Below are 14472 nucleotides of genomic sequence, written 5' to 3' on the forward strand. Positions count from 1 at the left end.
AAAAACACTTTTCCCACTTCAGTATTATAAGAGGATTCAGCCACGTTTTCCTTTAGTTCATGGATTATTTATTTCACACATAAATCTTGATCATTGCAAACTTATCAAGGTGTATAGTGTGTGGTGTGTGGATTCAACTTCATATTTTTTTCCAAAATATATTACTCTGACACAACTTGTTCAATGGTCTTTTTTCCCTTCAACGATTTTGTGAGATCCAATATTTCCAGTATACTAAATTCCTTTATTAAGATTAAAAAAAGTCTGTCTTCTGAATTCTGATTGATGGTCTATTTATGTACCAATACCACATTATTGTTAATTATTGATACCTTATATTTTAATATCTAATAGGATCAGTAATTTTTGTTGCTCTTTTTGTGCAAATATTTCTTCACTATGTTTATTTCTTCATATTAGCTTTATAACCAATGGATCTAGTTCTAAAAAGAAATAATTTGGCATCTTATTAGGTACATGTCAAACATGCAAATAAACTTACAGAGAATTAACATCTGTGTGACACTCAATTCTTCTCTCCAATAACGTGGTGTGTCTCTTTGTTCAATTTTTGTTTTTGTTTTCCAGTGGTGTTTTAGGTTGCTTTTGTTGAAATCTTTCATAGGTTTTATCAAATTTATAAGTATTTTATCATTTTCATTGCTTTTTAAGATCTTTCCTTCAATTATACCTTCTAACTAATCATTGCTTGCATGTATGCAACCGATTTCTTCATGTGAATTTTGCCTTATGTCATCTTTCTGAACTTTGTTTTTGCTTACAGTCATATTTTATTCGTATTTCAATTTTTCAAGCCTACATCATATCAGCTAAAATTGATCTACTTTTTTCTTTGGATTTTTATAAGTGTAATTCTTTTCATTTTATATTATTTTTGCCTTGTTCCTAATTTACAATATTAAATGATAGCAATTATATAGACATGCATGTTTTGCTCCAGACTTCAGTGGGACTGTTTCAAGGTTTTCTGAGTCAAATATTTCACTGACTTTGAGTCTCTCTCTATGATCATTATTATTTAATATTTTATGGCTGCACCTGTGGCATATGGACATTTCCGGGCCAGGGATTAAATCCAAGCTGCAGCTTTGACCTACACCACAGCTGCAGCAACACGAGATCTTTTAACCACCGTGCTGGGCCAGGAATTGAGCCTGCACCTCTGCAGTGACCCAAGCCATTGGAGTCAGATTCTCAACCCACTGTGCCACAGTGGGAACTCCTCTATCTATCTATCCACCATGTCTTTACATCTATCCATCTATGCTGTATTTGAATACTTACATATGCGTACTTTTTTTTAGCATCTCTGTAGTCAGATTATCTCTGAGAAGTAAATGCCCCAAAAGGATTAGATGAGCAAGAGATTTTCTGGGGAAGCACATGAGAAGAATAAGGGCAGGGAGCAGTTATAGGTAGCAGAGGCTTCACCCTGCAGTGCAGGCCTGGAAGCTGTGAAACAAGAGAGAAGGAAGGGATATTTGGTGGGAAGAGTCTCAGATGCTAGAACAGTTCTAAGAGAGTTTGGAGCTCCTGAGCCGAAGTTTCCTCTTAGAGGAGTTGGGTGGACCTGTAGGATGGGCCTCGCTAGTGCCTTGCTGTGGTCACCCCCTGGCTGGAGAAGCCTGAGGGAGCTGCTGCACTGGTGTTTCGCGGGTGTGCAGTCCAGAGGGCTGGCTGCTGGTGCTGCCAGCTAGCAACACACCAAGGGAGGTCTCTCTTGAAGCAGAGCTGAGAAGTGCCTTTGTATAGCTTCCACAATATTATACTTCCTGTTAGCTACTGGATTCCTTTAACTTTTTTTATATTGGATATTTGCATTTTTACTCTAGGACATGTAGGAATTTTCAGGTCTTAGGTAACCCTCATGTTAATGTTTGACATAGACGCTGGTAGATAGGTTTCCAGCCCACTCGGGCACACTCAGAAGACCAGATCTGAAACAGATGCTTAGACTAGCAACTTTTGTATTTAAAGATACCGATTTCAAGAGAGTTATTCGCTAAAAAAGCAAAAAAAAAAAAAAAAAAAAAAAAAAAAGGAGGAGTTCTTCCTGTGGCGCAGCGGAAATAAATCCAACTAGGAACCATGAGGTTGGGGGTTTGATCCCTGGCCTCACTCAGTGGGTTAAGGATCCGGAGTTGCCATGAGCCTGCAGATCACAGATGTGGGTTTGATCTGACGTTGCTGTGGCTGTGGTGGAGGCTGGCAGTTGTAGCTCTGATTCGGCCCCTAGCCTGGGAACCTCCGTATGCTGCTGGGTGCAGCCCTAAAAAGACAAAAAAAAAGAGAGAGAGAGAGAGAGGGAGAGAAAAGAGAGGGAGAGAAAAGAGAGGGAGAGAGAGTTATTCATTCTTCCTTCTAACTCAGGATGGAAAAGCAGGAGAAAAACACAGAGACTTCTGAGCTGCAGAGTAGTAGAAACACAAATCTTCAAATCAGAGACGCAGAAACTGGGAGGTTCTGGAGTCAGATATACCTGAGTCCAAAACCTGTTCATTACTGTACAATCTGAGTGTAAAAGGACACTCAGAGCTGGAAGTGTCCTTCTTTGCACACACAGGTAGAAGGTATTTCCCAGCATCCTTTGCACTAGGTACGGTCATGTGACTAAGTTCTTTCCAGAAGAATGTGAGCGGAGGTCATAGATGCCAGCTTCCAGGTCTGGCTGAAAAAAAAACCCTTCAACAGGAGATATTCCCATCTTCTACTCAGATTCAAATGAGGGGGCAGTAGGGGATGGAGCGCCACAGGATGAAAGTGGTTCTTCCTGAATGACAGGCTGGAGGAAAACAGCTACTGCATTGGGAAGGCCCATCTAGGACTCTTACGTAAGCATAAACAAGCTGTCCTTGCACTGTAGCTGTTCAATTATTTAATCTATTTTATGACTCAGAACACTGAAACATGATAAAGGGAGCATTCAATGCTGATACATACTTAATGTTTAATTCATAGTAGATGCTCAATAAATATTAATTCCTGCCCCTCTCTATGGCATGGCCATAAGGTACTTGAAATTGTATAGTTTTAAAATAATAGAAGTAAAATTTAAATAATCTAAGTCTAGGCTATTTGTGCGTGTGTGTGTGTGTGTGTGTGTGTGTGTGTGTGTCTTCTAAGGGCTGCACCCACAGCATATGGAAGTTCCCAGGCTACGGGTCTAACTGGAGCTGCAGTAGCTGGCCTACACTACAGTCTCAGCAATGCCAGATCCAAGCCACTTCTGTGACCTACACCACAGCTCATGGCAATGCCAGATCCTTAACTCACTGAGTGAGGCCAGGGATTGAACCTGCATCCTCATAGTTAGTAGCTGGGTTTGTTACTCCTGAGCCACAACTCTGATCTAGGCTATTTCCAGGTGTATAATATTCTAATCATACTCCTATTAATTTGTTATTTATGGAACCTGACTATCTGAGAATAACAGGAGCATAGGAACTGTAGGGCTGGAGCGTTTTCTGCAGGTTGTTTGCATGTGGGAGGATCATTACTCACTCACCCATGTATGACTTAAAAGAAACCATCATCTAACACATATGGCTCCTCCTACAACAACCATCTAGAAGCAATATTGTGTAGCTGACCTTTCAGTGAATGAGTTCCGGAGAAAAGCCGTAACACTGTAGGTTTTGGCACTAGACAGTATCTGTATAGCAGCAAACTTGGCAATACTCAAAATAATGTTTTCTGAACACCTCTGATGTGTCACTGTTGAAGCATGTAAGTTTTGCATGTCACTCATAAAGGGCAGAGAGTAATTGTACATCTTAATTATGAGGAGGAGAAAATAAAGATTTCCTAATCCTCGACTATACCACTAAAGCAAACTGTTTCTAATACTAACACTAAACCGAATCCTAGCCCTCTCTGTCTGGGAAGGCAGATTTGTTTGTAAAAACACACAACAGCAGAATGGCCTTCATGACAGGGCTGGCAGAAAGCATTTTACGCACATAATCTCATTTGAGCCTCACATGTGCCCTTTGAGAAAGGCATGTCCCTCTATTTATAGGTGGCATAACTGAAGTTCAATGAGGGTAAATAAATACAGGCAATGAGACCCAAGAATAAAATGTTAAGCCTGGATTTCATTATAAGCCTGACTGTGCCAAACCCGCGTTCCCTCCATCAGACAGCATTAATTTACTGTGGATTATCTGTGTATGCTTGAGTGTATTCCCCAAACAACTGAAGCTTACTGTTTGAAAACCTAAACTTTTAATGATTAATTTGTAAGGAAATCCTTCTAACACCCAACTTATCTTAAAGGGGTTATTGTTATGCACATCTCTTAGGGTATTACACTTGCAGGGCTATCAATAAGGGTTTTTTGCTAACTGTGGGATTTTTGTTAAACTAAGTATTTTCTATGATCTTTATTTTCCACATATGTCAAATGTGGCTCTTCACACCTATCTCACAGGATTATTGTGTCAATTTAATGGGAGACATAAAACACTTCCCTGAAATCCAGCAACTCATATATGAATATTTACTATTTTTTTGCCACTTAAATATAAAGATTTCATCATTTAAAAGTTCTTTAGAAAGGTTGAACAACAGCCCATATCACTGGGTATTTGCTTATGTAAGCGCGTATTTCTCAGTTGACAGCACAGTAAACTTCCACTATTTGTTTTGTTTGTGGACAGTAAGGGGTCTAGGTTGCCGTTCTGGGTGACAATGTGTGTGTGCATGAGTGTGGCATGAACTGCGTGTGTGGCGTGTGGTAAAGGGGTACCTCTGTTGTATTTTTAATTACGTATTTATCATTGCGAGGTACTCTGCCTTCCTTTTTAACACAATCCAGAATTCTTTCTTTAAAAACATTATCTTCCTCCAATCTTTCATCTGCTTCTCCTCTGTGCAGTTAGGGGGCTGCATTGCTCCCACATGTCTCTTCCAGCTCCCAAACTCAGATTCCATCACTCTTTGTTGAACCATCTCCAACATCTCCCCACGCCTTTGGAGTTTATGGTCATAGTTCACTGAATCAAGCCACACAAGTGATGAAGGCTGACCTAGGACTATATGCTAGTTTCACAAAGTTGATTATAGCTGTTGTATACTGGCGATTAGACCTAAATTCTGTTTTGAAGGTAAAAGATAGTCTTCTTTTAAAATTTAAAAATTGCTTCAAAGACCTTTGCTCACCTGGAAACTTTAACAATGGATCTTGGAGGCACGAAGGAGTTAATTATCTCTTTTTAAAAAATACAAAAAAGTGGGTTTGAGGGGACAGTTTCTGACCACAAATGCAATGTGGTATGGTCAAAGCTGATGTTTATGGAAGTTCTTCTGATGGCCAGATGGATAAACTATTTGCCATAAATAAATTACAAAATATGGGATAATAAAACAACAGCTGGTTAGACTTTGTCTGGAATCTGTGTATGTGTGTGTATGTTTATGAATGTATATATAATCACATACACACATCAACATATACACATGTATATATGTACACACACATATATGAGTAAGAGACATACCCTATTCATTACGTTCATCTTCTAAGTAACATGAAAAATACCAGTAAAGACATTTATCTAGACAGTTTTGTGCAGCAAATGATATTTTGGTTTCATCGTAACTTTGGAAGACCTCATGTGGGAACATCCTCTTAGGTTCTATCTCCAACAGAAGAGAGCTGCTTAGGTGGCTCCAGAGTGTAAAGGGAGCTTATCAAGCTCTTCATGCTGGTGCTCCTGCTGCTACAGCTTCTGCCACCCTCAACCCTGAGTCAGTTGTATTGGTGCCAAAGCACACCCTTGGGTTGTGGGTCGGAGGGCATGTTGTGTTTTTCTGTGTGTGTGCCAATAGGAGAAAACCTCAATATTAACGTCCCAAATACTGAACTGAGCCCATAGTGGCCTCCTGGCAATCCAGCAAGTGAGATGGAGAGAGGAAAAACATAATGTGTAGGGGAGCTTCTTCAGAATTAGTTGTTTCTAATTATTACTTTTGACAAAGGGGGGGTAAGGAACAAAGGAGGGATAATAGACTGAAAAATTATGTGTTGTGCTACAAATGAACAATTTGCCAATAACCCTGGAAATCATTTTGTTCAGGCAGCAGGCTTGATGATGACCAGTCCATCTCTATGGAGAATGATCTGAACCAAACGTAAACTGTTTCCCCTGTCTTTGGCGTTGTAACCAGTAAAAAATAGAGGTTTTGCATTAGAAGTGTAATAAAAATGTAGATTCTTAAATCAAATCACAGTTCTATTGATTTTTTTTTTTTTGAGCTTATTTGAGCTTTTTTTTTTATTTTCCTACTGTACAGCAAGGGGGTCAGGTTATCCTTACATGTATACATTACAATTACAGTTTTTCCCCCACCCTTTCTTCTGTTGCAACATGAGTGTCTAGACAAAGTTCTCAATGCTATTCAGCAGGATCTCCTTGTAAATCTATTCTAAGTTGTGTCTGATAAGCTCAAGCTCCCGATCCCTCCCACTCCCTCCCCCTCCCATCAGGCAGCCACAAGTCTCTTCTCCAAGTCCATGATTTTCTCTTCTGAGGAGATGTTCATTTGTGCTGGATATTAGATTCCAGTTATAAGTGATATCATATGGTATCTGTCTTTGTCTTTCTGGTTCATTTCACTCAGGATGAGATTCTCTAGTTCCATCCATGTTGCTGCAAATGGCATTATGTCATTCTTTTTTATGGCTGAGTAGTATTCCATTGTGTATATATACCACCTCTTCCGAATCCAATCATCTGTCGATGGACATTTGGGTTGTTTCCATGTCTTGGCTATTGTGAATAGTGCTTCAATGAACATGTGGGTGCACGTGTCTCTTTTAAGTAGAGTTTTGTCCGGATATAGGCCCAAAAGTGGGATTGCGGGGTCATATGGAAGTTCTATGTATAGATTTCTAAGGTATCTCCAAACTGTTCTCCATAGTGGCTGTACCAGTTTACATTCCCACCAACAGTGCAGGAGGGTTCCCTTTTCTCCACAGCCCCTCCAGCACTTGTTATTTGTGGATTTATTAATGATGGCCATTCTGACTGGTGTGAGGTGGTATCTCATGGTAGTTTTGATTTGCATTTCTCTTGTAATCAGCGATGTTGAGCATTTTGTCATGTGTTTGTTCGCCATCTGTATATCTTCTTTGGAGAAATGTCTATTCAGGTCTTTTGCCCATTTTTCAATGGGTTGTTGGCTTTTTTGCTGTTGGGTTGTATAAGTTGTTTATATATTCTAGAGATTAAGCCCTTGTCAGTTGCATCATTTGAAACTACTTTCTCCCATTCTGTAAGTTGTCTTTTTGTTTTCTTTTTGGTTTCCTTTGCTGTGCAACAGCTTGTCAGTTTGATGAGGTCCCATGGGTTTATTTTTGCTCTAATTTCTATTGCTTTGGGAGACTGACCCGAGAAAATATTCATGATGTTGATGTCAGAGAGTGTTTTGCCTATGTTTTCTTCTAGGAGTTTGATGGTGTCCTGTTGTATATTTAAGTCTTTCAGCCATTTGGAGTTTATTTTTGTGCATGGTGTGAGGGTGTGTTCTAGTTTCATTGCTTTGCATGTTGCTGTCCAGGTTTCCCAGCAATGCTTGCTAAATAGACTTTCTTTTTCCCATTTTATGTTCTTGCCTCCCTTGTCAAAGATTAATTGACCATAGGTGTCAGGGTTTATTTCCGGATTTTCTATTCTGTTCCATTGGTCTGTCTGTCTGTTTTGGTACCAGTACCACACTGTTTTGATGACTGTGGCTTTGTAGTATTTCTTGAAGTCTGGGAGAGTTATACCTCCTGCTTGGTTTTTGTTCCTCAGGATTGCTTTGGCAATTCTGGGTCTTTTGTGGTTCCATATAAATGTTTCGATTGTTTGTTCTAGTTCTGTGAAAAATGTCATGGGTCATTTGATAGGGATTGCATTGAATCTGTAGATTGCTTTGGGTAGTATGGCCATTTTTACAATATTGATTTTCCCAATCCAGGAACATGGAATATCTTTCCATTTCTTTACATCTTCTTTGATTTCTTTGATTAAAGTTTTATAGTTCTTGGCATATAGGTCCTTTACCTCCTTGGTCAGGTGTATTCCGAGGTATTTGATTTTGTGAGGTGCAATTTTAAAAGATATCGTATTTTTGTATTCCTTTTCTAATGTTTCATTGCTGGTATACAGAAATGCAACTGACTTCTGAATATTAATCTTATATCCTGCTACTATCAAAACCATAAAATGTGGGCAAGGGATGTTAGGAAGTAAATAACCCTTTTTGTTTGTTTGTATGTTTCTCTTCTTAATTTTAATATAGTAATGAAGTGTTTGAACTTATAGGACCATCAGGCTAAAACACATAATTATGGGAAGGGGTTAGCATATTTAAAAAACAGGGCAACCACAAGCCAAAACCAAATATTGCATTTGCAAAAAATGAAAAAATACACTCAAGCAGATAACAACAGGAGACCATCCAATCAAAAAAAAAAAAAAAGAAAGGAAGAATGGAGAACCATAGAATCAACTGGAACACGAGGTTCAAATGGCAATAAATAATCATCTATCAATTATCACCTTAAATGTCAATGGACTGAATGCCCCAATCAAAAGACACAGAGTGGCTGAGTGGATAAAAAGGCAAAAACCTTCAATATGCTGCCTACAAGAAACTCACCTTAGGACAAAAGATACATATAGATTGAAAGTGAAAGGGTGGGGGAAAATATTTCACGCCAATAGACAAGACAGAAAAGCAGGAGTCGCAACACTCATATCAGACAAAATAGACTTTAAAACAAAAGACATAAAGAAAGACAAAGAAGGACACTATTTAATGATTAAGGGATCCATCCAAGGAGAGGATGTTACTATCATCAACATATATGCCCCAAATATAGGAGCACCCAGATACATACAACAAATATTAACAGACATAAAGGGAGATATTGATGAGAATACAATAATCATAGTAGGAGACCTTAATACCCCCCTCACATCAATGGACAGATCCTCTAGACAGAAAACCAATAAAGCAACAGAGATCCTAAAGGAAACAATAGAAAAGTTAGACTTAATTGATATCTTCAGGACACTACATCCAAAAAAATCAGAATACACATTCTTCTCAAATGCTCATGGAACATTCTCAAGAATCGACCACATATTGGGACACAAAGCGAATCTCTAAAAATTTAGGAGCAGAGAAATTATCTCAAGTATCTTCTCTGACCACAATGCCATGAAATTAGAAATCAACCATGGAAAAGGAAAGAGAAAAAACCTACTACATGGAGACTAAACAACATGCTACTAAAAAACCAATGGGTCAATGAGGAAATCAAAAAGGAAATTAAAAACTACCTTGAAACAAATGATAATGAAGACACAACCTCTCAAAACCTATGGGATGCTGTGAAAGCAGTGCTCAGAGGGAAATTTATAGCAATACAGGCCTTTCTCAAAAAAGAAGAAAGATCCCAAATTGACAACTTAACCCTCCACCTAAATGAATTAGAAATAGAAGAACAAAAAAGTCCTAACGTCAGCAGAAGGAAGGAAATTATAAAGATCAAAGAAGAAATCAATAAAATAGGGACTCAAAAAACAATAGAGAAAATTAATAAAACCAAGAGCTGGTTCTTTGAAAAGGTGAACAAAATTGACAAACCCCTGGCCAGACTCACTAAAAAGAGGAGAGAAGGAACCCAAATAACCAAAATTATAAATGAAAAAGGAGAAATCACAACGGATACAGCAGAAATACAAAAAACCATAAGAGAATACTATGAACAACTGTATGGCAACAAGTTTGACAATCTGGAAGAAATGGACAATTTTCTAGAATCTTACAGCCTGCCAAAACTGAATCAAGTAGAAACAGACCAACTGAACAGACCAATCACTAGAAATGAAATTGAAGAGGTCATAAAATCACTCCCTACAAATAAAAGTCCAGGACCAGATGGCTTCACAGGTGAATTCTATCAAACATATAAAGAAGAATTGGTGCCCATCCTCCATAAACTCTTTCAAAAGTTTGAAGAAGAAGGAATACTCCCAAAGACATTCTATGAGGCCACCATCACCCTCATTCCAAAACCAGACAGAGATACCACCAAAAAAGAAAACTATCGGCCAATATCATTGATGAATACAGATGCAAAAATTCTTAACAAAATCTTAGCCAACCGAATCCAACAACATACCAAAAAAATTATACACCATGACCAGGTTGGGTTCATCCCAGGTTCACAAGGATGGTTCAATCAATCAGCATCATACACCACATTAACAAAAAAAAAGTAAAAAATCATATGATTTTTTAAAAATAACTCAAATGGTATTAAAATACTACAAAAATCCATTTTTTAGTTAAGACACAAGTGAAGAACTATCTCTTAAGAAATAACTAAATTATATGTCCATATTCAAGGTATGCATGCAGAAGATATCTCAAGTTACTGGAACTTGGACTTTTTTGGGGGGTGGGGGTTCATGTGGCATGAGGAAGTTTGCACCACCACAGCAGTGACCCGAGCCACAGCAGTGACAACAGTGGATCCTTAACCTGCTGAGCCACCAGAGAACCTGGATGGAACATGGACTTTTAATGTGAACAAGTACTTTTCTCATCGAAAGAGTTTAAATCCACACGTTGTAAAAGGGCTCTGATCATAAATTTTAGGGCACCAGACCCTTATAAGAAGACAGTTGCCTGAAGTGGACCTCCCATATCTCCTTGTGGGCGCTAGTCATTCTCTGAAGGGCCTTTTACCTTCTGCAGGCTTGCGGAGGGCCTTGTGCTGTATTTTTATTTGTTTGAAGCATGTATTTATTTTTCTTTCTTTCTGCCTGGAAGAGAAACTTGGAGGAGTTCAAGGACAATTTTTTCTTAACTTCCTATAATGGTGATGTCCTCCAAACTCGCACATAACAGATTTGACCACTCTGTTTTAATCACCGCTTTTGACAGCATCTAATTATAACAGGTGTGATATTTTAAAAGACGGCCAAGTTTTATGCAGTCCCTTGAGCTGTTCTGAGATCCTTTGAACCTGTGGCATGTTTGTAAATTCTTACTTGTAAACCATTAATATATGCTGAGTATTCATAATGTTAATTACCCACAAGAAGGTTAAATTATGAATAACACATATCACAGAACCTCTGGTGGTATATATTATAAACCTACCTGATTGCCTTTTTCATTTTGATTACTAGAAAATCAGTCATTTCCTGGCAGTTAATCAAATGCCACAGAGATCCTCATCTTGGTTCCAGTTTTCCTGCTTATTCCATTTATTTTTTGATTTACAAAAAAAATTATTACCATAACAATCTTTCAGATTTGATTACTGGTGAAGTTAACAAACCCATTTTAGTCACACACCTTTTCGTCCTAAACAGGCTGTTAGCTATCAACTGGTAAAAATGTTATTTCATTAATTAAGAGTATTATAGGTTCATACAGCCTTCAATTTATTACCATTCAAGAATTCTGCATATAAATCTCATTAAATGAATGTGTGCATACTGTGAGATCAAAGAATATAGAAGTCTACTTTTTATCCACAGAATCATCAACATTTGCCTCAGAAGAGCAATGTCGAATAATCTTTGATTTTTAATATTACTCAAGTTAGCAAGCATTTACTAAAATTATTTCTTTTCTCCTTTTTAAGGCATTTCCCTTTTTTCTTCTACTCCTACATCTCTGACTATTTTTCTCTCTGTCCCTTTAACTGTCTTTTATATGAACTACTTTTTGAGTGCGTCTTTTTTTGTGCGTGGCTTCACCCCTGATATCCTTGTTCCTCGATTCTGCATATTCTTCCTGGCCACCTACTCTCACAGGGTCAACTGCATCTATGGAGATTAGTCATAGACACAAATACAAAACCATCTTAAAATACACATCTGTAAGATCTGCCCCACTATCTACACAAGTACCTACAAAATAACTTAAATACATGTCTTCTGTGCTCTCAAAAATCTCAAAATAAGCATCTAGAATGGACTGGTTTGCCCCCAGAACAATTATCCTCCATTTAATCTCAATGGGAAGTAATGGTATCACCATCTATTAGCTGCTCAACAAAGAAAATTTCCACTACAAGCAGCTCCCCACCACCTCCAGCAGGTCTACAGCTGATGAACAAACCAATTTAGTGCTTCTTTTGTTTCACTATCAGAAGTAGAAGACGGGCAAATTTTACCCTCTTTTATTTGATGACACATAGGGCAGGTGACTCAGTCACAGGTCACTTTGAATGGCAATTATTTCTAAGCTTCCAGGCTAATTGCGGGGCCACTATCTGATTCAGTACCCTTTGTGAATAAAACTTTAGACAAACAGAATTGTAGATGTTTACAGTTTGGCATGGCATCAAAAGATATCTACTATGTATGGATATTGAAGATCTTAAGTCAATAAGAACTAATACTCATATAAAAGTATGAGAAAAAGTTGCAATGGAAAATTGTCTCACCACCTGCAGTTCTCTGCCTTTCTCTTTATCCTTTATTCAGCCCTTTATAATATTGAGGATGCTTACAGAAGAAACTTGGAAAGGTATTTTAATACTCATAAAACATTTGCCAAAACGCATCTCTGGGTTAGCTGGATCAAGAATTAAATTTAACTTCCAGTTTATTTAAAAAGTGAGAACAACAAACCTTCTTATGAATAGCTACTATTTCCAAAAACGTCTCCCCAGATCCTTTAGAAGCCTTCTAATCCCATTAGTACATTCCATTCCAAGCCATTCTCTCTCCAGCTAGATCCTTGTAATTATCCATGTAACTCATTTTTAGTGCTCTTTACTCCTCCTCAGCCATCTTGCTGTCATATCCAGACTGATTTTCCCAGCACAAAAATCTGGTAATTTCTCTTCTTGCTTAAGTGTTACCATATCCCCTATATAATCCAGCGCAAACTCTTCAGTGTGACATCTGACATAAAACAACATGACTCCTCCTACTATAATGTTTGACCAACTATCTTTTTGCAAGCCAGGCAATCTGTACCTCTTATACCATATAAAGGTCAAGGTCGTCATATTTCTGCCTCTTTACCCTTGCTTTTTCTCTACTAGGGCTTCCTCTGCATCATCTCTACATATCAAACTCCCACTCAGTCTTAAAAATCTACATCAAAGCATACTTTCTTATTGAAGCCATCTACAGGTCCACTATGACAAGTCAGATTCTCTCTCTCTCTCTTTTTTTTTTTTTTTTTTTTTTTTGCCTATTCCATTTCATTTATGTATTTCTTTCTGAATTTCTTAGCAGATCGGACGAAACTCTCAAGGTCAGGCTCTTACAGATATCGTTATTTATACCAGAATATAGCACCATGTAAAGCACAAACAGATGGTCAAGAAACATCATGTACACACATAAGTCAATGAGGTACAGGATTTAAAAATTAGCCACACTTACAAATTATATACACATAAAATTCTTCTGGCAAAAGCTAATTTTGTACATTATTTAAGCCCTCATATAATCAGTATCACTGATAACTAAAAATGTCCTTACTTGAACTGTCTAGAGCTGACATGAGTACAGAAAAAAATTCAAACACTTCAAAACCTAAAATACAACCTCCTTTAGACATGAAGAATTTGCAAAATTTAAAACACTTCGAGGCTCTAATAATGAAGAATTTGTCCCCAGCAAAGCTCATGAGCAATTTTTGGGAGATAAAAATCTGGGTCATAAAATAAAATCTTACCTGTTTCTTTTCCTTTGTGCTTGGTCTGTTTCACAAGCTCACAGGAGGCCGCACGCAGAGGCCTCGCACCTGGTGCCTCAGGCCAGAGTTCCTGATGGGAAACGGCTGCGAGAGCACTTCAGCTCCTCGAGTCGGTCTGTCTTTGCAGAAGCTGCGCAAGATGCTCAGTCCAACATGGTGGCGGTGGGCGCAGTGCAGAGATGCTGCTCCCGCCGCAGGGATGGGGCGTGAGCAACTCTCCTGCGCCTGCGCCTGCGCCTGCGCCTGCCAGCGAGAACCCCGCCCCCGCCTCCCCGCTCAGATACCCGGATAAAGAGCCTGCCCCGTGGCCTGACGGGAGACCCGAGGGCCTCATCTCGCATCTCTGCGTTCTCTGACTGGAGAAGGATGCTTCCCTTTGCTTCCCAGCGGATCTCTGGGGCCTTCTTCGGGCTCCAAGCACTCTGGGCAGGAGGACCGTTGTCCGGCCGACGTGGAAAGGTCAGTGACCGATTCAAAGGAAAAAAGTTCACTTCAGCCATCGTGTTGAAAAGAAATTTTAGAAAAGGATCTCAGAAGCATAAACGTAGAAATAGCCATAGAACTTACCTATGTTGCCTTCAAGTTTATAGAAAGCCGTCCACTTTTTATAGAACTCAGGTTTCTAAAATCGTTTATGGCTTGAATGAAGCAACAGCATCTCAGTTTGGTCACAAATTTCCAAAGCAGAACCTCTAAATATATGGGAATATGGTTCAACAAGTT

At 38.6% G+C, this 14472-nt stretch overlaps 1 long non-coding RNA gene across 1 annotated transcript in view; it reads right to left on the minus strand.

Moving 5' to 3' along the window:
* Positions 1 to 13997, minus strand: part of LOC102167506 (uncharacterized) — a 164808-nt gene extending 150811 nt beyond the window's left edge. Inside the window, exon 1 of the long non-coding RNA XR_014819882.1 lies at positions 13729 to 13997. This is a non-coding gene — a long non-coding RNA (uncharacterized LOC102167506). The remainder of the gene's footprint in view (positions 1 to 13728) is intronic.
* Between the last annotated feature and the right edge of the window lie 475 nt (positions 13998 to 14472).

Source organism: Sus scrofa, chromosome 11 (assembly GCF_054392235.1).
Source record: "Sus scrofa isolate SSC_HxYL_T2T_F1_AM1 chromosome 11, Sscrofa_HxYL_maternal_Yorkshire_Landrace_v2.0, whole genome shotgun sequence".
NCBI lineage: Eukaryota > Metazoa > Chordata > Mammalia > Artiodactyla > Suidae > Sus > Sus scrofa.